General features: G+C 38.8%; 1 long non-coding RNA gene across 1 annotated transcript; it reads right to left on the bottom strand.

Moving 5' to 3' along the window:
• Positions 1-7,937: 7,937 nt before the first annotated feature.
• Positions 7,938-21,287, bottom strand: LOC139115016 (uncharacterized). Its single transcript, XR_011548014.1, has 3 exons — positions 21,033-21,287; positions 14,706-15,036; positions 7,938-8,070 (listed from the first exon to the last, which is right to left on the bottom strand). It is a non-coding gene; the product is annotated as an uncharacterized lncRNA (long non-coding RNA).
• Between the last annotated feature and the right edge of the window lie 621 nt (positions 21,288-21,908).

Below are 21,908 nucleotides of genomic sequence, written 5' to 3'. Positions count from 1 at the left end.
GTCGAGTACGGACAATTTAGTAATACATAGCGAGTCTATGCTGACAAACAGTTGCACATTTTGGCAATTCACTCTGTAAAAGCGGTGTACAATGCTATTCACCTGTATTGGATGTACGTACCTAATGTATAATTTTATTTACTGTAAAGTTTTATGAGCAATGCTTTAGTTGTATTGTATAGAAATCTGGAGGATAATATATACATGTCCAAAATTTATCGAGTTGGTTATTTCAATAGACGAGACGTGTGGACATCGTCTACCGAATTTTGTACAAACAATCCTTTCCTCATTCGACCTTAGTTCAGCGAGGCAGGGCTGTGTCTCCATTATAAAACGTACTTTTCCACAGTTCTTGGATGGTAGTTGCAATTTCCTTTTCAAAAAATTCGTTGTCTCATTAATCGGCGCTGTCGGATGGGAGGGTACTGACGACTATTCCCACAGCTTCGATATAAACACCTATTGCCTGGTCATGAGGGCTATAGCGCACGTCTGTTACCCCGAGGGGCCGTGTGTTACCAGAAACACATCGCTATTCCCCGAGACCGTTTTTTTATCGACGACGTCCAGAGCGTACAGAGTACGTTTGATTATCCCACCATTATGACCACTCTCGTAGGTTCTCTCGCTTTATACGGGAGTTGGGGCTCTAAGTCGCCATAGACTTTCATGCCATGTAGCCTCCCATGCCAAGAACTTTTTGAACCAATAAACTTGATATGTTACACTTCTTTTACACAGGTACAGTGTGTTTCCTGTGATTGGAAGCCAAGCCAAACCACTATGAATTTCAAAGATCAGGAATGAAGAAGCTTCGAGTAGTCTTTCCATGTTTGGTTTAGCAAATCAGGGGTGGGAAAATGGGCTTAAAATGCACATTTTTGGTTCAAAATGCATTGAAAACGATTAATAGACTCTAAAAGTACATCTTATAGTCCAAAAGCCTGCAAAATTTTACACATTTTAAATGTCATGAAAAGACACACATTTTGGCGAAAATTTTCAGCAGCGAAACCTATCAAATGCAAATAATAAACAAAGACTTGTTGGTATTTGTCAATAATACAAATACCACATACCCTTCAACACAGTTACACAAAAACATGTAACACAAGTGAACAAGAGGTTAAATACTACACAATATTAATCAGCAACATGATTGAATTTCCTAAAACAGATCTTTTATTCATTTTTCGTTGTTTATTTGTTTGTTTGTGTATTTTTTACTACATCGAAAGGTGAAACTATGTAACCAGGAAAAATCTTTGATTTTGTGTATTTATTTGGATTCTGATTGCTATCAGATATGATTCAGTTGTTGTTGTTATTGAATGAATGTTGCCATTTAAGTTTGAGAGGATATGTTTGAGAGGTTTTGGTATTGCAAGTAAACATAAACAACTAATTTGATTGAATATCTGGCAACAAGCTGCCATCTTTACAATTCAGCTCCATTATTAACTACCTTGTGATTGGCAAACGACGAAAAACTTCACCACAAAAACGCACTATCTGAACTTCTGAGAAAATAAATTCGGTTCAAGAACTAAATAAAATAAGTTCGAGGTACAATAAGAACGACATTTGCCTCTGAACGCTTTCGTCAGTCCCTGACATTCAATCGCGACGTCACCGTAAATGCGTAATGATCATGACAGTCAATGTGAACACATACGAAAGTTTGATCACGTATTCTGACGAGTACGCAACATAATTCGCCAGTAAATGAACAGAAACCAATAAATATGAAATAAATAATTACATATCGGGTATATTTGATCAAAAGAATATGTTATAGACGTAGGAATATGACGCGAGATCAACAGTTCGGAACGTGCCATGTTGTACGTTTTGTACACACAAACCCGTGATCGGCGGCCATCTTGGCCGTCTCGATACACGGTGAAGAATGCTGCGATACCAAAGTTTACTTGAAATAAACAGACCTGATCGCTCCAAAATCACATCTTAAATTGATTTAGTGAAAATCCTTTGAAATTTCTTCATCATTAATGTTTTCGGCCTAGAAAACAGATATGACATACTCAAACTTGAGCTTTCAGAGAGGCTGGTCAACGCGATGCTCCGTGGTGACGCCATTCGAGCCGCTGTTCAACTTCATGATCACGTTCGACCGATCACAAAAGTCATTTTCTCAGAAAATATCCTCAAAATACCAAAATATGTCATTTCTATAAAAAAATTGCCAATAACTTGTCACAAAACCATCGTCTTTAGGATGTACGGCAGAAAAAAGCATTCAGAACGTCTCTCACTTCGGCGAAGTCAGCGACCAGATCCGATTAGATATTCACGGTAAAAACAGTCGAACCGATTTCCTCGAAAGGTTGCTAAATTACTGGAAATTGCCCATCCAATCTTAAAGATCTGGTGAAGAGTAAAAATGAAATGTTTATTGCTTGTTTATTTTGACGAATAAAATGGTCAAAAAATGATCTGCATTGGAATTTTTCAAAACTGCGCTCCCAGTTCCGAATAAAGGCCCTAGCGACGCCCTTAACAACAAAGATACAAATCTTCGGTACACTTCGGCAAATGTCTGGTATGACGTCATTTACAGAACATTGACCACCGGCGATATTTACGTCAGTGCTTTTGTGTGCATTCTCGAAATCCATTGTAAGAAGTTGTAACAGCGCCTAAGCGTTGTGTCGCTGTGCATTGTTCTCATTCAGTATCAACATTGTTTCAATGGCCAAAGGATGAAGATCTGAACAGAAAATGGACCAAATTTTTAAAATAAAGCGGGTTGATTTTACTCCTGTAGGCCTAGCCAGGCGCTAGCTCTGCATGACAGGACTGTGTGTTACCGGCGTTATACGTGGCGACCGTAATAACAGGTATTTTATACAAAGGCACAGACTTATTTTACCTGCAACTTAAAACTGATAGTGATTTTGTAGCTCATTCTTTGCTATTTTCATAGTATTGGTAGCCGGTATTAGACAGTTCGTGTTCGTGTCGGCTTCATAAACGATCTGCCGTAAAACGCCGGTAACACACAGCCCTGCCATGCAGAGCTAGCCAGGGGCGAGTCGCAAACCCGGACCGAGACGAGACGAGACCAATACATCATATATACAACACTACAGAAAGCTTGCAGTTTGTTGAGAGTGTCAAAGATCGATGCACAAAGCAAGAGATAGCACAATCAACGATTGGAACAACTGAAAAAAGATTTGTTGAGGTTTTTCAACTTGAGTTCAGCGTAGCGTAATATATGACGCACACGTAACGTGCGCAGCCCATGAACTCTACTGTTCTCCCGCTCTGATCATTTCACCGTTTGTCTCAACAACAAGAACAGAAAAATAATTAAAATACAAATGTACATTCGTAATACTGACACGGAGATTTCATGTAGACTAACCGTCATCAGGTATAGTCACCTTATAAACCTTTTTTGAGGGTCGCAATTTTGACTGATAGCTTTGATCACCGGCATTTTCACGGCGTCACCGTAACCCCCATGCGTGCACGGTAACTTGTTAAACGGCCATTGACACGGCGCTCGATCACGATCAACATGATCAAAGTCGCGGCCACCGATGTGCCGCTCGGCCGGTGTTTTTCAACACCTATGTACATGCCAATTGATTAATGTAAACTCGTCAATCAACACGAAAAAGTCTATTCAGGACTAAAAACTATGTTGATAAGGCTATTTTTGGCTGATGTCCCATGCCAATGAATATACACTGAGCTGTCAAGCGGGGCTGTCAATCAAGGGTGTCGGGAAAAATCTGAAGCGTCACGGCATTGTAGCAAGCGTCACGGCGATCAAGGCAAGCGTCATGGAGACATGATGCTTGAAGCACAGTTCCGAGTGGAGTGATACGTACCGGCCGCCGCGTACTATGCATATGCATAGTACGCGGCGGCCGGTACGTATCACTGCACTCGTAACTGTGGCTTGAAGGGCCTAGGGAGAACACTGCTTACCATTTCTCTCGCTGTTCCCTTGCGCTGGGCGTAAATAATGAAGAAAGTCGGCGTAGAACTTAAGTAAACCTGACAGGCGCTCTAAAAATTATGAGCGCTGAAAGGTCAAAGTGTCCGTTTTACCACAGTCCCTCTATCCACACAACCCTGCGCGCATTTATACCATCATTTTGAACAAAAAAGGGTAACAAACAATATACGATGCGCACTGTACACTCACAAATATTTCTTTGACCTCAACTCTTTAGAATATTTAGAATTTCTGAAAATGAAAATGAACGAGAACTTTATTTATTGAATAAAATGGTTTATTTTTTTTCCCGTGGTATTGATACAGATGTTGCCTATGTGCAAAAACCGTAACTTTTCTATCAGTAAGATATGTCTTTTGGTCTCGTCTCGGTCTGGGTTTTGCGACTCGCCCTAGCCAGGCGCGTACTTCGCTACAAACACTTCACTGACGATTATTTTCACGGAATACGATCATGGATTTTCCAAGAGGCAAGCCCTAATTTATAAGATTTATCAATAAAACTAGTGATTGGCTAGACTATTTTGGTGGTGTAGTTCTACCCCACGAGTTCTACGTAACCGAACATGTCGAACGACTGCTGTGATACAGTGGCCAAACCATGTGTTGCACAATCGCGCAATCGATCGTCTGCTGTAATACATTTAAAGTCGCAGCGATTAATTATCATACCGTTCACACTTGACGATGTATTCAGTGTAGAAGTTACAACAACAACAACAGACCTAAGCTTACATTGCCGAAGAAATTAAGCTGTGAAAAATATTGGAAATTCACAATTGAATTTAAAAACGTGCGGTAGAATGATTCATTGAAAAAACGTATATGCCGTTGGCTGGTGTAGCTCGGCAATTGCCTGGCATGGCGTGACCTTTGACAGTCGGTTAATCAACGTCTACAGATCGATGGGAATAATATAAAGTGAGATACCGAGTCATGATTATGGAGAACACAATTTTCCATGTCTTACAGTGACTTGCTTTGAAGCATTGGCATTAGACGAACTAGACATATTGTCTAAATCGAGGTGTTGCCAACACTGTCTGGTGCAATGAACAGCTAAGCGGTAACATAAAGCGAGCATAAAGGAATCAACTCTGCAAAAGTTGAAACATTGTCTAGCGGGAGGTCAGACGTAGTCTAAACAACATCACCCAATCCAGACACATCATGTCTGCCTTCAACGCAGTCACTTGTTGTTGCTTAGTTCAACAAATTATAATACTTCTACGAATTACAATTACATTACAGTTTTTAACAGGCACACAAAAAATCAAAAGTTCAAAAATTTGTACATGCGAAAGGCACTATAAACGTGACAGCATACGTCCTGGACAGTTAGCGGGCTGTGCAGTGCTTGGATATGAGTGGTATTGTTAGTCCCACGGACACCGTCCGGGGGAACTTATAGGTTTGGTCGTGTCCGTGCGTGTGTGCGTGCGTGCGTCCGTGCGTGCGTGCGTCCGTGCGTGCGTCCGTCCGTCCGTTCACGCAGATATCTCAGAGATGCCCAAAGCGATTTCATTCAAACTTGGTACAAGGATTACTTCATATGTCATACAGATGCACGTCGATTTGTTTTGTGATACGATCCAATATGGCTGCCAGGCGGCCATTTTATTACGATTTTTTCATGTACAGAGCCATAATTCAGGCATGTTTCAACTGATTTTATTCAAAGTTGGTACAAGGACATTGACCAATGTCATAGATATGCACGTCAATTCTTTTGTGATACGATCCAATATGGCCGCCGTGCGGCCATTTTGTTACGATTTTTTCATGTACAGAGCCATAACTCAGGCATATCTCAACCGATTATATTCAAACTTGGTACAAGGACATTGACCTATGTCATACAGATGCACATCAATTTGTTTTGTGATACGATCCAATATGGCCGCCAGGCGGCCATTTTATTACGATTTTTTCATGTACAGAGCCATAACTCAGGCATGTTTCTACAGATTTTATTCAAAGTTGGTACAAGGACATTGACCAATGTCATAGCTATGCACATCAATTTTTTTGTGATACGATCCAATATGGCCGCCGTGCGGCCATTTTGTTACGATTTTTCATGTACAGAGCCATAACTCGGGCATATCTCAACCAATTTTATTCAAAGTTGGTACAAGGACATCAACCTATGTCATACACATGCACATTGACTTGTTTTGTGATACGATCCAATATGGCCGCCGTGTGGCCATTTTATAACGTTTTTTCATGTCCAGAACCATAACTCAGACATGTACCAAGCACTTTTATTCAAAGTTGGTACAAGGAGATTGACCAATGTCATACATATGCATGTTAATTTGTTTTGTGATATGATCCAATATGGCTGCTGTGCGGCCATTTTGTTATGATTTTTTCATGTACAAAGCCATAACTCAGGCATATTTCAACCAATTTTAATCAAAGTTGGTACAAGGACATTGACCTACCGTATGTCATACATATGCACATTTATTTGTTTTGTGATTCGATCCATTATGGCCACCATGTGGCCATTTTATTACGATTTTTTCATGTCCTGAACTACAACTCAGACATGTATCAAGCGAATTTATTCAAAAGTATTTTTATCACAGACCTAATGAAGAGGACTCTATCCTCTCTGAGGACCTGTAATCAAAGCACCCATTAACAAGTGGGGACTGTGTCATCAACGATGACTTGTTTTGACTACGTCTGACCTCCTGCTAGAAAATATTTAAACTTTGCAGAGTTAATTTTTTATGATCGACTCATGTGACCACTTAGCTGTTAATTGCACCCGACAATGTTGGCAACACCTCGATTTAGACAATATGTCTAGTTCGTCTAATGCCAATGCTTCAAAGCAATTCACTTTATATAGGCGCTGAATGTCACGTCAAAACTATGTTAAAGATTATAAGTTTTCAGGCGTACATGATTCGAAAACACTGCAGCTCGCGCACTCTCTTGCAACAGATCATACACAGATACATGATACACTCGGCACTTGTAGGTTTTAGCCCAAAATGTTTCGGTCGGTAATGTTCACAACCCCGGTTTGTTCGGCGATGACAGCCTAGCCTTTTCGGCCTTTATCAGCGGCGCAGCCCAACCCATATCGTTTTGTCAGGACAGACATAGAAGACAGTACGATAATAGTTAATAACCATGGAGGTACCAGAAAAGATTTACCTCCATGGATAATACGGACAGTGCGAGCGAGCGTTTTGTCAGTAGGACTAACATAACAGTTGACAACAGTACGATACAGCCGGAGAGCGTTTAGTCAGTATGACTGACACAATTTGATAGAGACCTACAGCCCAAAATCTAGCTGTTGTTCGTCCTCTAACACTGTCTTGGTCGCGGTACTCGACAGAAGTCGCCATCGTGTTCAAGGCAAGTACAGATAGGCTGCTCTTAAAGTGACGTCACACTTCTGGGTTTGTTTTCGCGGGAAAATGTGACTAAGCTTCGGAAAACGCATTTTCTCCAGGAAAATACGCACTTTAACCATTTTTCTGCCGTAAATTTTTTGCTAGTGCTTTTCATGTATTATTTAACGAGAGAAAATCACCTTTTCAGCGATTTCCTTTTTACTTCAACAGCCCTTTAAGGGTCAACCTACACCAGTTTTGAAATGGCCAAAAGCATGAGTACGTGGCATCTTAGGTGGACAAGGCATTAAGACTTGTAAGTTTTACATTAGCTTGGAAAGTGATGTTTTATAGTATAATTTTACATATGCGTTAACGTTAAGCGATAGGGTACGATTCCTCATAAATAACATGAATCGAATACCGGAATATGCCCACTCCTCATGGTAAATCAGACCTTGGCAGTCAATGGTCTACGTATACAGCTGTCCTTTTTCTCTTTTGAATTTAAATTTATTTGGAACATGCAAGTGCAATACAAACTATGTGAATTAAAATCGTGATTGTTACTTACAGAAAAGTGTTGTTGGTATAGGCCTATAGTTTTCTTTTCAAGCAACTATTTACAGCTCCAGGTCGGGCATCATGGTAAGTTGCGCTATTCTCCTTTCACCACGAACAAAGTGTGCTTCGAATGATCGAATGGAATGTCTGCACACATACGTCACAGGAACGTTGAGGGGAATTCCCGGAAATATGGAAAATAAAAAATGGAACATGGAAAATGGAAAAATGGAAAATAAGACAGATTTGACAGATTAGACACTAAAAACTTACTATGCGAAAAAAAAAAAACTACACGAAAAAAGTCTCGTTTTCAAGTCAGTTTTGACTTCCTGCATGACAAGCGTCTTGTGGAACTTTGGATGGAGGTGCACTACTTCCGGGTTCTTGGGGCGCTATGCGAGAGTCCTGACCTCCGACTGAAATTTGTGATCAGTCGCGCCGTTTATTTGTTGGAGTTTCAGCGCAGCGGGTAATCTGATTAAAATGAAGAGAAGGACCGGCCCTGCGACAAACGCGCTCACTGTTTTAAAATACTCTCTTTCTAAATTCTGTCTATGGTTTACTGTAACATCGTTGATCTAACTAGCTACATATAATCAGTTAAACAGAATTTTCTCTAAGTTTCAATGTGCTAGTGGTTATACGTAGTTCAGTCCCGAGTACAATTCGTGTGTGGACGCATACGACTACACTTTATTCTGGTAAGAGTCGCGCAAGATGGTCGGTGATCGAGTATGTGCAACCCCTTTTTGATAGAGTGTAGTGTTGGGAGACGGGTTCGTTTTGGGGCCGGGTTATGTTACTTCAGCCGAGGAGTAGGCGTTGTTAGGGAGCTTTCGTAATTACAGGGGGGTGGGCCGGGGGAATTTGCAAAACAACCTGTATCGTAAAATGTGACCCTCCCCCTATCCCCTGTCTAAAATGTGACCCTCCCCCTTGTCCGACATTTTTAAACTTGACCCCCCCCCCCCCCACTGCGGTATCCTCCACGGGAATAACAAAAACAGCATCAGCTAATTTACATAATAATTGGTTTAATTGTTATGTTAGGGACAAATTACAGAGGGGAGGGCTGGTGTTTTTGGAGGGACAGTCGCAATTTATCACGCAAGAATTTTGATGAGATATGGTATTTCATACATTTTAGGGAGGGTCACCATATTTTATGCAACTATAAGAAGGCAAGATGTAGCTGATTTAGTGCTTCATCCAAAAATATCAAATCATAATACATGGAGTCTATCAGGCAAATTATTGACAATTTACCCCCACAAAACATGCTATATCTGTATTTTATATATGTTTGATAATGTATTTAAATGTACTTTGCTTGAATAGGGAAGTAAAATGAACATTTGTGTACAAGAAATTGATTTCTGAATTTCATCTAAAAAGTTGGTTCACTATCCATGGTGTCTATGATGAAATTATGAATAGTTTTTTCAATACAAAACTAGGTCAATATTTGCATTTGTGTACTCTTGATTATTGATATTAATTTTCTTGATTAGACTAGAGTGGTTACAAGTCTATGCTTGTGTAAGAAATTTGATTTTGGAATTTCATGAAATGTCGATTCACTATGCATTGCGGTCTATGATGGAAACTATAAATAATTTTTTTAGTACAAAATTAGACAAATCTGTGCATTTATGTATACTTGATTATTCACATTATTGTTCTTGATTAGACTAGAGTGGTTACAAGTCCATGGTTGTGCAAGAAATATGATTTTGGAATTTCACCAAAATGTCGCATAAACTATGCATTGGGGTCTATGATGGAAACTATGAATAATTTATGTATGCTTGATTGTTCATATTATTGTTCTTGATTAGATTAGAATGGTTACAAGTCCATGGTTGTGCAAGAAATATGAGTTTTGGAATTTCACCAAAATGTCAATTCACTATGCATGGCGGTCTATAGGTGTGACGTATTTTGTTGGTGATTTCCTTTTCAGGAAATATCACACAGACAATCAAAGTTTTGCTATAATATCAGCTTCTGTCAAAAGTGACCCTCCCCTCAAGAGAGGTTTATAAAAAGTGACCCTCCCCCTTGAACTATTTTCTAAAAGGTGACCCTCCCCCCAATTCCCCCGGCCAACCCCCCTTGTAATTACTAAAGGCTCCCTTAGAGCAAGAAAGACCACATCGAATTGAGGAAGGCGAAAATACCGACCGCACAAACAGCTGATTTTAATCAAATTGCGCAGGGTATCTTTCGCAAGCGCCCTCTGAAGTAAGGTACGGTTCTTATCTTCTCTTGTTTGTTGCACTTCGGAAATAATCATGCTAATTTGTGTAAATTCGTATCATTTTCCGTCAATTTAAGATCAATGTGATTTTTTGCTCACGTGTTGACACACGTGAGCATATGTCGCAGCGATGTCTGTCTGTCTGTGTGTCTGTCTGTCTGTCCGTCTGTCTGTCTGTCTGTCTGTCTGTCTGTCTGTCTGTCTGTCTGTGTACTCAATATCTCAAAAACGGCTCATCAGATCAGAATCAAATCTGGTACATAGATTCAGTATGCAAATGGCAAGAACTGATTAGTTTTTGGTGGGTGTGGCTTGCTTACTTTTTGCTCGTTTGCATAATTAATGATTTTAGAAAAAAAAACAGATATATATTGACAACGACTGCAACAATTTGATGAGACTCGCTGAAAAAATATTGAATGCCCTGTTTTTGACAAGCTTCGGTTAATATATTTTGCAAAAGAATTTCTTATTCATCCAAATAAGTGTAAATTTCTACGTTTACTACGATCAAGAGATGAGAATACTTTAATTAAGTTATGTAAATTTGTTTACAAAGCTTTTCAGCTTCGCTCAGAAATTCTTTCAAGTGAAACTAAATTGTAATTTCTCTTTACCTGTCAAATCAATTCAATTTCCTTTTCCGTTAACCATTTGTATAATTTTTGAATTGTAACTCCTTGCAAATGGGCCGGAGGCCTTGGAATGCAATAAACTAAACTAAACTAACATCAAAAGATAATGGATAATTTGCATATTTAATGAACTTTCCTCATTAGGGATATATATCTGATTTGACTTGATCAAAATTGACAAAACTTGGTATGTATATTGAAGATACTATGATTTAACATTATTGAAAGTCATTAAGCATTTTTACTTCATCAAACTCTTACTTTGCATATTTAATGAACTTTTGAAATAAGGGATATTTATTTGAATTGACTTGACCAAAATTGATGAAACTTGCTATGTACATTAAAGATACTATGATCTAATATTTTGAAAGTCATTAAGCATTTTTACTTCAGCCAAATACTTATTTGCATATTTAATGAACTTCACTAATTAGGGATATATATCTGAATTGACTTGACCGAAGTATGATGAATCTTGCTACATATATTGAAGATACTATAAAACAACATTATTGAAAGTCATTAAACATTTTTACTTCAGCCAATTCCTAATTTGCATATTTAATGAACTTTCCTAATTAAGGAATTTATCTGTATTGACTAGACCAAATTAGATGAAACTTGGTATGTACATTAAAGATACTATGATACAACATTGAAAGTCATTAAGAATTTTTATTTTAGCCAATTCCTTATTTGCAAATGTTATGAACTTTCCTAATTAAGGATATTTATCTGTCTTGACTAGACCAAAGTTGACGAATTGCTTTGTACATTAAAGATATTATGATACGAGATTATTGAAAGTCATTTAACATTTTTACTTCAGCCAATTCCTAATTTGCATTTTAATGAGAACATTTCAGTCAATTCCTAATTTGCATATTTTAATGAACTTTCCTGATTGGGGATATATACTTTGCTTTAGAATCAATCTGTGGTGAATATTATTCATTATGTTGATCATAACACTTTCAATGAAGTTGCAAACATGTGGCGAAGGTTCAAATTTACACATAACTGCAATATATAATGAAACACGTGAGCATGTTCAGTTCATATCTGGTCTTAATAACATAGTTCAGGCAGACTTGCTTGCACACAGGGCAATAAAGACGAATTTGTACGTACTGAGGTACACAATGGGGATACTCGAAGTCTAAATCTTATTCTCCAGGTGTCAATGAAAATCCCCGTAATTTTTTCTCTACAATCCACCTCTGGGACACTAAAATTACATTTTTCTCCTATTTTTGAAAATTGCAATTCAATGATATGTCAATGAACACCTTCTTTCTTGCTGAGAATTAACATGCTATGATATTTCACTTAAAGTTTTGTGTGAAGCGGGCTGTGTGTGTAACACTGTTTGAGCAGCAATACCTTCGTAGGGCCCCACACTGTAAAGTTAAGTGTTCAAGGATTGAACACCAATTAAACGCCTTTTTGTAACGCTTTTTGAACGCGGCTAGACGTTCACTACGTGTTCAACCAACGTTCATTTTTGAACACACGTGTGCAGATTTTGAACGCTACGTGTTCATCAGACATTATATTGAACACCATGGTGTTCCATATCTGAACACACGTTGCACATGAAATGTGTTCAAAAATTGAACGCATTTACGCGTTCAAAGGGCTGTAACACTTTTTGAACGCATGGACGCCGTTCAACGATAAGTGTGTTAAAGGCTAGAACACATAATGCGCGCTTGTTGACCACCTTTAATTTGGGCGTTCAGGGCTGTTCAAACTTTGAAATAACATTACGGACCACTGATATTCAGTAAAATTATTTTATTCTAAAAATACACAAAACATTTCTAGAGTAAAATACAATAATTTACTGTAAAATGGGCAAATAAACATTGCCACTTTGTATGTAAAATGTGTCAGAGGAAAATACCAACGGTGTTAAAACCCTCCTATCAAAAACAAAAGCAATAAAAATCACCATAAACACTGTAGATCGTTTTAAAAAATATGAACAAAGTAATGACAAAACAGGTTTTACTTAAATATTGTGGATTACGTTTTATGTTTATACTTGTTAAAAACGTATAAAAAGTTTGAAAAAGCTCAAAATTTGGCATACGTATTGCGTTGAAAGCACGTATATGTATAAAATGCATACTCCATTTTTGTAAGATGGCTTCTTAAAGACATTTCCTCTTGTATAGACAATTGTATATTTTGAAGGAAAAAAAGTTAGTCCAGGCTTCTCTAGTGCACATGGTATATAGTTGTCCACACTAAAGTAAACACAAGATGTCAAGTTGTCAAAGTGTCACAGTAAGGCACAACATGCAGAAAGTGGGGAAAAGTGGTCCTTGGCAGGGTAAAACCTTTCCTTGTCCAACAAAGTCCTTCATAAACAAAAAGGTTTGTTTGTTTGCAAGGGAGTTATGGAACTCAAAGGAGGGGTAATGTGACGTTTCTGGATGTGTAAACGTCTTTGTAATAGTTTCTTAATTTGTTAGGTGCCTTTTAATTGTTGTGTTTACGTTTAATTATAGTATCGAGTAGCGCACTGTCCTTGGTACATGCACTTAAGAGATTAGTAGACATATCCGATGACATGACTGGACTACATTCCAATGCGTCTCTTTGTCTTAGAGTGTGTAGTCATTTATCACTTCTTCTGACAGTTGTTTTTTGCCAAAGTGGCAGTATTAGTATTAAGATGATATTAAGTAGGGATATTAATATACAGATTAGGCAATCATAATGAGCAAGCGTTTGTATGTCATTGGCTTAAGGCTTTGTTCGTGTGCAAAAGTAGCTTCTGATTGGCAGAGAAGTCATACTTAAGCCAGTGTTTTATGTGATTTTGTTGAGTTAGCATCGGGCGCTACTCCACGCACAGGGAAGGTTGCTGTTATGCCCAGCAGTAGTAGCAGAGATCTCTAAGTTCTGGACTAAGAGTTTTGTAAGCAGATAGAACGGAGTTGCTGATAGAACGGAGTTGCTGTATGTGTACGAAACATCTCAGACGTCTCGGCGGCAAGGCTTGCAGATATCCTGAGCAGGGGGTAATGTGACGTTATCCTTGCAGATTCCTTAAGCGAGCGGAGGGGTAAGTCCAGTAAGGACTTGGTTAATGGCTGTATGCTGCTCGTTTCTGTTCCCAGAGTATCACCTGAAACTCTGGTGTTGCTGCTCTAGCCTTGCTAGACTATCTTAACAGAAAGATAGTTTGTTCCAGTACTCCGTTGCTGTAGAATAGTTCCAGTGGGCATACTTGGCATTCCAGACATCCATTCCCTGCTGAGTGGAGCTACGTATGATCTTGAATAAAGTAAGCAGAGAGTTTAGAGATCAGAGAGTTTAGCAGTAAAGCTGTTGCTTTAGTTCCAGTAAGCTGTTGCTGTAGTTCCTGTTGAATGCTGTATTTAACCATTAAAGAATATAAGCCGAATGGCAGAGAGCTGTAATACACGACTCCCGGTGTTTTATTGGCCTGGGTTGGGCGTTAACCCCAGCAGAACTTCGCCGGCAGGTACCATTAAGTCAGAAACCCTTACGGGCCTCTAAGCAGTGTAGTATTACTCGGCCAGGCTACCACTTCTCCCTGGTAAGATACACGCACTGTGTAAAGCCCTGTACGAACCCGATTCACGACACAAAGGCCAGAAAGAGAAAAAGTGTCGCATAACTACTGTAACTATTTCACCACTCAGTGATAAGTTGATGAGTTCTGCATCAAGCATTCGTTTCCTTCTTACAGGGCATGGATTTTGTAATATTGTTTAAGTCACAGTGGCTGACTCCTCACGGCACTTGTACTTGTAATGTGGTCATATTTATCAGCACATTTACTGACTGACATCGCTGTATATTAAAGCTTATTACAAAAATGCACATACACATATTTTACTAACCTTGAATAGCATGGACGTTCTTAAAATCACCCGTCATTCTGAATGGTCTACAGATACTGCACTCTGATTCCACCACACTTCAAGTTCTTTACCATAAAGAAGTATGTGCGACGAACACTGTTGTATGCATGCCTTTAGCTTACGACGTTTATCTAAGATTTTTATTTCGGGTGTCTGTGCGTAAGATCAATTCATCCACCTTGGCTAATGCTGATTGTAGTAGTTCCTCCACTGTTACTTCAGGAGTGCTGGCATACGTCTTGAAGGGCACACATTTCAAGGAATGTCTACGGAAGCGATCAACTATGGCTTGTGTGACTCTTCCAAAACTCTTTTTACCAGTTCGTGTCACTCTTAATTTAGAGATGTATTTTGGAGCATTGCGCATGCGCAGTTCCACATTTGCATAAGCGACCCGTTCAACACGAAAATGGATTTTTCTCAGGGTACGCACACCGCACCGGGTGCTTTCGGCTCTTGTGTAAAGGCGATGGAGAGACATATTCGGGTCAAGCTTGGAAGCAGAAACAGTTTGGACTTTCAGTTAACGTCATGGCTACCAGCGAGGGTGGAAAGTTAGGATTTCCGGTAGATTTTATGCAATACTTTCAGCGATCCTTCAGGGTTTCCGCCATGTTGTTTCTGTCAGAATATCCATGATTTCATTCAGCTATATTCAAATCCATCGTACAGTGTCTTTTTCGGCCGATTTTTTCATCCCACGTGAAAACCACTGTCGATGAACAATTGGTGGACACAAAGGCCAGCATTTTATGGCCGTTGCGCCTTGGGGGACATTGGGGACACTCGGCATTTCCTTACATGCATCGCGGCCTACTTCTATTTTTGGAAATTCCGACGTTTTTAGCTTTGTATACGTACCAAGAATATAACGATCTCATGCATGGCGACTTATAGAACAGCCCGCGAAGGAATTCTTTTAGTGAAAAAAATACAGCCTTCAATTGTCCATAGTTTCATCCAAGTGTTCAGCTGCGTCAAGTGGTAGCCCTGCGTACAATAGTGTGTGTTCCCGGCGCTATACGTCCTCCCATCCGTGTAACGCCAGGAACATACAGCGTTGTACGCAGGGCCGGCTACGTCTAGTGGCAGTATACGAATTGAATCAAGTCATTGGTACGTACCGCACTTTAGATGGGTTCAAACTTAAACTGAGTTCGATGTTAAGTGATAAGAGGGGAAATACACCATTATAAATATTTAGGATTTTGATCTCGTTTGAAAATAAATATTGCATGTATCAGATATTGTAGAGTACAATAACAATTGTCTTCTGGAGAGTCAAAACATTTTGATGTTAGGGTTGCCAAGCAAAGTTTTTGTTTTTAGATGATATATGTATGGGGTCACATGGATAAGTAACCTGGCCCTGTGATTAGTCAATTTGGTGATGCATCTTCAAGGTCTGCAGTTTGGGTATTTCTACAAGAGATACCTTGAACTTAGTCAGTATTGTTATTCCAGTAATTTTGTATTGCTTTTCATGACTGAGGATCTGAATTAAAAAGACACTAAAAAGACACTACTAAATCATATTGCAGTATCTTTATTATATTTCACAACACCATGAACATGTATAACAATATAAGTATTATATTTTCAAATAAATACTCTTGCAGTAAATAAATGTTTCTCTGTCTTGTTTTTGTAGTACTTTATAGTGCTGCATGGACAGTCCTGTTGAGTAACTAACTATGAGTGATATTCTGCTGACATGTGTCTTTTATGTTAACCTAATAAGAACAAATGCTTTCATTGCACTGTGCAAAAAATATGACGATAAAAAAATAAGAACAAAACCGAAAGAAAACCCTCAAACTACACTGTAAAAATAGCGGACGCTAGACGCGTCTTTACGCGTTCAAAATGTACGTGTCGGTGTTCAAATTTGAACGGCTAGTGTTCATATTGTTAACACTAGTGTTCATATTATTAACAATGGTGTTCTAAACCTGAACACGTAGTGTTAACAACCATCTCTCCTTCAAGTGTTCAAAAACTCAGCATCACAGAAATTTTACAATACTGTGAAACAATTAACAATCTTTAGTTTTTTTTACTTTACAATGGTCTATATTAAATTTACTACTGCCTCGCTGTCCGGCAAACGTACACACATTTTGGTGTAACGAATTTCCCACTAAGTGAAAAATATTTCCGGTCAACAATTGCTGAAAGCATGTTTTTTCTAAAAAAGAAAGTATACAAAATAATTTTATACGTTTATTACGTGTTGAAATTTTGAAAATTTGAAAAGAAAATCAGAAAACCATCATGAACGTTTTAATTTTAACATCGGCGTGCAAGAGGCGTTCTATTTCTAAACACTTGGTGTTCAAGTTTGGTGCTTTTTCCTATCCCATGATGCATCAAAACGGAAGTTGCGACATTTTTCGTGTAAGCGCACCCTGAAGTCGTGATCGTGCGGAAGCAAGACCAGAAAGGGTAAGTTTTCTCTCCAAAATAGTAAAAGGTATTAGATTTTGAAGCATCTGTATTAATATCCTTCGAAATTAATCGTATTGTACTTTGAAATAGCTTAAACTACGTGAAGAAACCTTTTTTTCATTTAGTGGCTGGTATACCAACAACAAGCTGTGAATACGCAGTGGTACTTTGGCCATGGCCTATCGATCGATCTCACTCGAGTCAAGGGTCATTGCAACACAACTGTAGCGATAACCCTTGACCTGAGCGCGATCGATACGCCTTGCATAGTACCGCTGCGTAATCACAGCTGACACATGTCTTTTAGTAGAGACAATCGCATGTAAAAAATCAATTAAACATTGTAGAGTATACAATGTATTGTTTCAGCATAAAAGAGTTTGGCTTTTTTATTTTAATCAGTTGATGACAAGAAGAAGCCAATATTTTGTAACAGTATTGAAAAGAGGCACTGTATATGAAAGTCTCCCCTTTTCCTTAACCTAATCAGCTCCTTGTCTTTCATTTAAAGTCTCATCTCGCCATATTACCTATTGTTGCATTATTTTCAGGATGTAAAAAGTTGGATATAACTGAAAATCGAAGAGTTGTTACAGAAGCTGGTGGTACAGATAATGAACAAGATGAGTGCACAGGTAGCTGTCCGGAAACAAGTTTGAGAACCCCAGTTCATCTCTAGTGTAGATTTAAACTTCCGAGGGTCAGTAACTGAATTTGATAAGTTTCTGTATTTTTTTCTGAATTAATCTAAGCTTTGGTAGCATGCTATGATCAACTAAATGTTGCCGGAGAATAAGCTTTCACATACGTGTAGTCTCCTTTATCAGATGCAAGGGTGGAATGAAAAATAAGAGCTGAAAGCGACGGAAAATTCAGAGTAAAAATGTCCACTCTGAATTACTGAATTTTCTGAAATTTTCACTCTGAATTTTCTGTCCCTTTCTGCTTCAATTTTTCATTCCCCCTTGCATCTGATAAAGGAGACTTCACGTCTTTGGAAGCTTATGCCCTTCTAACATTTAGTTGATCATAGCATGCTACCAAACCTAAGAGAATTTTGTATTGTAGCTCAACACGTCTCTTGTTCTTAGCAACTGGTTTTTAGCTTTGCCGTCAGCTAAATAGGTGGATGTGTAGCATTGCCCTCAAATTTGTACATCCCAAGGTTTTTCTTCAAAACAGCCTGTACGAATCCTTTAATATTTAGATTACAGGTCCCCAGGGATTACCCTAATCACATATGTTCAAATTATGATGAACTATGCAAATTTATATTTTGCTATTTTTGGCAAAAATCTTCTTCTCTTTTACTGACGTCTTCAATATTTGGTAAACATGTCCCTAAGAATGACCCTAGTCAAATTTGTGCTAGTTGTGATGAAATATTCAAATTTTTATGTTTCATGGCAATTTTCGTCATTTTTGGGCAAAAAATCTTTAAAAATCTTCTTCAAACTGCTAATTGAACAACTTTGATATTTAGGACATAGATCTCTACTGACAGCCTTTTTCAGATTGTTCAAATTATGCAGAAATTTGGAACTTTGTATTTTTGAGAAATTAAAGACATTTCAGACATTTTTAAGATATGAGGGATTACCAGAATGTGATATATATACGTTATGATGAAATCTACATTTTTTAATTTAAGGGTTGATTTTTACCATTTTTTGGTAAAAACATTTGTATAAAATTAATAGCAAGGTACACCAGAATTTGAAAGGTCTTTACGAATATGTTTTTAATTTCTGAGTAGATTTTTGAAATGTCACCGATTTATTTCATTGTTTATTTAAAGATATTACAAACAAACAAACCTCTTTGTTTATCAAGGACTTCGTTGGACAAGGAAATAGGTTTTACCCTGCCAAGGACCAATTTTCCCCACTTTCTGCATGTTGTGCCTTACTGTGACACTTTGACAACTTGACATGTTGTGTTTACTTTAATGTGGACAACTATATACCATGTGCACTAGAGAAGCCTTGACTAACTTTTTTTCTTCAAAATTTACAATTGTCTATACAAGAGGAAATGTCTTTAAGAAACCATCTTACAACAATGAAGTATGCATTCCATACATATATGTATTTTCAACACAATAAGTAAGCCAAATTTTGAGCTTTTTCAGATGATTTTTTTTGTACATTTTAAACAAGTATGGACCGCAAAACGTAATCCACAATATTTAATTAAACCTGTTTTGTCATTACTTTGTTCATATTTTTTAAAACGATCTACAGTGTTCATGGGGATTTTTACTGCTTATGTTTTTGATAGGAGGGTGTTAACACTATTGGTATGTTCCTCTGACAAACTTTACATACAAATTGGCAATGTTTATTTACCCTTTTTACAAGTAAATTATTGTATTTTACTCTAGAAATGCTTTGTGTGTATTTTTAGAATAAAATAATTTTACTGAATATCAGTGGTCTGTAATGTTATTTCAAGGCTTGAACACCTCCTGAACGCCCAAAATTAAAGGTGTTCAACAAGTCGCGCATATCATGTGTTCTAGCCTTTAACACACTTATCGTTGAACGGCGTCCATGCGTTCAAAAAGTGTTACAGCCCTTTGAACGCGTAAATGCGTTCAATTTTTGAACACATTTCATGTGCAACGTGTGTTCAGATATGGAACACCATGGTGTTCAATATAATGTCTGATGAACACGTAGTGTTCAAAATCTGCACACGTGTTTAAAAAATTGAACGTTGGTTGAACACGTAGTGTTAAATTTCTGAACGTCTGGACGCGTTCAAAAAGTGTTACAAAAAGGCGTTTAATTGGTGTTCTATCCTTGAACACTTAACTTTACAGTGTAGGTTTTTTGGAGAAATGGTTTCCCTAAAACAAGAGCAAAATCAAAACAACCTGAAAATCAGCCTATAAGCTTGACTAGACAAACGTTATAATGCACATGAAGCAAATTTTATTTAGGCAAATTTATCATCCTGGTGTCGTACATCTGACTAAAATTCCCCTTCAATTGGTTTCCTTCCATTAGTCCAGATCCTCCCAACCGCTTCATGGCGAGACTCCTTTGGCGTCGTTGGCGTGTAGCAAAAGACTGAGGGGAAGGGAAATTAAATACAGTTTTAGAAACCTATGTCAGTTATGGAAGCCTAGCCCCGAGGGTCATTGCGGAAGCTTTAGGTTTTGACGATCACCTGAGACGTACCTCTGCAGACTAGAGTGCAGTCGTCCATCGGAGCATCAACGTACGTTCACCGTGGCGATGGCGAAGAAGTTTCTACCTCCATGCAGCATCATATTTTATTATAAGCCATACACAGCCCCATGGCAATATATTCGAAATGATCAACATTAACAGGCAGGGAGGGACAAACAGTCGACGGTACAATGGCGAAGTTTAACACCAAAAGAAATACAACTGCCGTGCATGCAAACATGAAATACAAGTCCGGGCAGCGGGCTCTGCGTCGCAGGGTACCGGCGTTTTGTGGCCCCAACGCCGGTAAAACACACAGCCCTGCCACGCAGGCGCGGCCTTGCATCGTGCTCCCAGGAAAGTTAAAAATAAGCGCTGGTTCCACAAATTTATCATGGGATCACTGTAAAGAGGTTTATTAACCGTTGATTCCTGATCAATTGTAACTGTGGACCTGATTCGGCAAGTTTACCGTATACAGCAGAAGCTTCCGAAGGAGTACACACGTGTAGACAGTCAGGCAGAAAACTTAGCGCGATCCGCGCGATCGGAGCTAGCTCTGACCTCTGACATTTAGGTACGATCAACTTCCTGCTCTACGCACGCGCAGCAAAGGGTCAACGGGTCAAAACGTTACTGCGAGTGCGCATAATACATCTCTAAATTAAGAGTGAACACGAACTGTTTACGAGTGACGAGTGACCCCGTGACCCCACAACCGCTAAATTCAACCCTTAACCGTTAGGTAAATTTCATACTGTCAGTGAATACAACTTCAGCTATCTGGCAACAAGGCAATCAACGCAAACCATTGCCTCGGCAGCGTGATGTTCAAATCCCGCCATCTGACATTTGCAAACAAAACTCTTCACGGTAACGGGGTCACTCGTCCACTCGCAAAGGCTTTCGGGAGTAAAAAAGCTATCAAAATGGCGGAGTGGCAATGCATACAGTGCGAGTACTCGCCGGACAGTCAATTATCGCCCATAACTGGCAGATTTGAAAGAAATGCTGTAACCAGAGTAAAGATTTGAAAGTTTGAAGGTATTTCCGACCGGTCGATGTAATATTTTTTTTAAGTAGATGCTTTTTCGTTTGTTTCGGGCCACCGGTCGATTTTTTCGTGTCGATCCTTCCTTTCTTATACAGTACCGAGGTTCGGCCTTTGGCCTCACAGTGTCAGTCACTTCCCATCCGACGACGATCTACGAAACGTTCCGTGGGCCTGTGCTCTCTAGAGACACTAATGGCAATTTATCCTAATACTTGATTGCATTTACTTGAAAATGCTGCTCTCCATGTGCTGAGCCAAGGCATCTTGCGATTACAGTTCTGTGTTGACTGTTGTTATTGTCACGATGTCGTCCGATTTCAAATATACATCGAATAGAATATAATACTTCTGGAATCGATCACATGTTTTTGCAAAAGCCAGCCCTGGACTCACCTCTATTCTGTATTCTGTCGCTGTCACCACTTTTATCGGACTGTAGCAAGTAGCACGACGTTTTTGCGTCTTTCGCAATTTCGTTCTGAATCAGCCATGTTCGTGTTGACT

The sequence above is a fragment of the Ptychodera flava genome, chromosome 16, assembly GCF_041260155.1.
Source record: "Ptychodera flava strain L36383 chromosome 16, AS_Pfla_20210202, whole genome shotgun sequence".
Lineage (NCBI taxonomy): Eukaryota > Metazoa > Hemichordata > Enteropneusta > Ptychoderidae > Ptychodera > Ptychodera flava.
This window is presented reverse-complemented; position numbering and strand designations above follow the sequence as displayed.